The following is a 2,774-nucleotide window of genomic DNA, read 5'->3' on the forward strand; positions in this document are numbered from 1 at the left end:
CCCCCCCGCAAAGACGACTAGTGGTAGTACTAGTATTTTACGTTATTGCTATAATAAATTATAGTTAGTCGCACTATCACTTTGCCATCTCTCCGCTACGCCCGGGGCTCTCTCCCTCGGCGCTGTATACGAAATTCAGACGTGCGTTGCCATTACGTGCAAGTGTCAGGTGACACGCTTGTGAGGTGGACGCGCGCACCGCGGCCCCGCACTACCGGGCTGACCAGACGGACGGACGGACGGGCGGACAAGCGAACAGGCGGACAGGCAGACCCAGACGTACGGACACTCTCCCAGGAGGGTAGGTCGCCGACATGTGACAATCTGATCACGAAGCACGTCGCCGAGGTATGACGCCACCTCACCCGCCCGCACGGCCCGCGGCACGATGCTGTGCGCGCGGTCGCGTGCCGTGGTGTACTTTATTTCCTTTACTTCCGTAGAAAAAAACACACCACTCGAGTACTTAACTAACTGGTACATAATAGTATTATAATACTAGCTATAGCTAGTAGTAGTATTAGCTAGTCGTAGTAGTAGCAGTTGTAAATATAGAAACAGCGTAGTTGTGAAGCGGTAGCAGTAGTTTCCTCTCGCTCGCTACTACTCCTCCTCGCGCGAGAGTAAACAAATTCTGCCAACCTTAACGAGTGTGCCCTCTCCGCGGCGCCCTGGCCCGGCGCCTCGCTCGGCCGGCAGATGGTCCGGTCCGGCCGCGCTAGAGGTGAGGGGTCAGCGAAGGTGAAAGTGGTGGTGGCCGGGGGGTTGGCAGCGCTGTTTGAATGCATGTGTGTGTGTGTGTGTGTGTGTGCACGCGTGTGCTGTAACACGTGCATGTTCGCCAATTTTGCTTTACCTATAATATTGAAAGCCCAACGTGGGTTCTACCTATCCGTTTGAGAGGATACTGGTGATAAAACCCAACAACGGAAGCGAGGGGGGCGGGATATCTACATTGTAAAACTGTGAAAAATACTCGTACGTTTACAAGAAAATTTCCCAGGATGTGAGTTCGTAAAATTACGGCTTGAAATTGTAAAATTACAATCACTTCCTATCGACTTGACATTAATCGAGGAGTATACGAGGAGCAAAATGGGCCGTCGACAAATATTCAACTTGGAGTTGCACACTTGTAAGGATTCAACTTGCAGTTACTTACTTAGTTTGTCAGTTTAAAAGCTGGAAGGCTACACTGTCAAACTAAGTGTTCAACTGCTCAACACTTGTAAGTGTGCAACTTCAAGTTAAATACTTGCAAGTGGGCAACTCCTCTGTTGAGCACTTCCTACACATTAATCGTCCAATCTAAGCAAGTGTTCAAATGAGGAGTTGCACACTTGCAAGTGCACACCTACCGAGTTGAACACTTGCAAGTGTACGACTACAAAGTTGCACACTTGCAAGTATTTAACTTGCAGTTGCACACTTACAAGTGTTGAGCAGTTGAACACTTAGTTTATCAGTGTAGCCTTCAGCTGTCTCGCTTAAAAATAGCAAAAAGCTTTTACCGTTGCCTAATTAAAGCGATACCCGGTTTTGTCACATTTAGTCGCTCGATTTAAGTGATCATTATGGGAAGATCGCTTAATAAGAGTGATTGATAGTTTTTGAGGTTTTGGATCATCGCTCCTTTCGAGCGATGGTCATCATAAAATTCAAGCAGTGTTCCTAAGTCGGTGCGATGCGTCCTAATAAAGACGGTGGAAAGGCAGGCATCTTTGGAGGGCTATAACTCCTCGGATATTTTGAATATGCGCAAAATAAAATGAATAGCCTGTTACCCTGTACTTCACGAATGTGTAAACCCTATAATATGTACCCTTTTCCTCACAAGCTTCGGGACATCATAGAGTTTATGGAGCAGTCGACGAGCGCCGAAAGTAGAACTCTCTTGGTTTGGCAGCAAAGCAGATCGAACTCTTCCGGTTTGGCGGCACATTAGATCGAACCGGATCGAACTCTTTTGGTTTGGCAACAAAGCAGACCGAACTCTTTTGGTTCAACAGCAAAGGCAGTTCGGACTCTTCTGTTAGGGCGCATCGAAGTCATCACTCAAATAATAGAACGACGAAAAGCAAAGCTCCGCTCCATCAGCAGGAGAAACCATGAGAAACGCTAATAGACGATTTGGGCTACCTCTGGATAAGAAGAAATGAGGAAGAAATCTACAAGCATCATGGCGGCCAACCTATCTCTCCCCATTGCGGCCATATTGAACGGACATGATGCTTGTCGGCATTTTTACTTGATTTCTTCTTATCCAGAGGTAGCCCAAATCGTCTATGGAAGCAATGCGTCGCTCTCCCAATAGCGACACGCTTGGTGCCTTCATTTTCAGTGTGCGTTTTGGGCCGCCTGGCTGTTTACTCAGCCCCGCTGCTCGCCTGCACCTGCCCTGGTCCGCTCGGCGGCCTACCCTGCGAGGGGCTGGTCGCGACGAGCCGCGGTGACAGGATGACAAATGGCGCTCACGACAAAGTAACAACTAGTCGGGCCTCTCGGTTGTTGTTGTTGTTGTTTGTTGTCTTTGCTGTTGCACGGCGTCCTTGCAGGGCGCGAGCGCGCGCGCTGTGCGGGCCGGGCAGCGTCTTACGTGATTAGCCGGGGGTCCACGCCGAGGCGAGGGGCGCGGTGCGGTGCGGCGGGTTGTTGTTGTCGATTCTCCAGCGCCCACCCCTCCGGAAGACCGTCCAAAAGAGACCAGATCCTACCCCCTCTCTCTCTCTCTCTCTCTCTCTCTCTCTCTCTCTCTCTCTCTCTCTCTCTCTCTC

The 2,774-nt window shown here is 50.0% G+C and overlaps 1 protein-coding gene across 3 annotated transcripts in view; it reads left to right on the top strand.

Moving 5' to 3' along the window:
• The window catches only part of LOC127749098 (uncharacterized), a 74,326-nt gene that overhangs the window by 54,700 nt on the left and 16,852 nt on the right, over positions 1 to 2,774 (top strand). The window lies entirely within an intron of this gene.

The sequence above is a fragment of the Frankliniella occidentalis genome, unplaced genomic scaffold (genome assembly GCF_000697945.3).
Source record: "Frankliniella occidentalis isolate FOCC.00 unplaced genomic scaffold, Focc_3.1 Scaffold31, whole genome shotgun sequence".
Classification (NCBI taxonomy): Eukaryota; Metazoa; Arthropoda; class Insecta; order Thysanoptera; family Thripidae; genus Frankliniella; species Frankliniella occidentalis.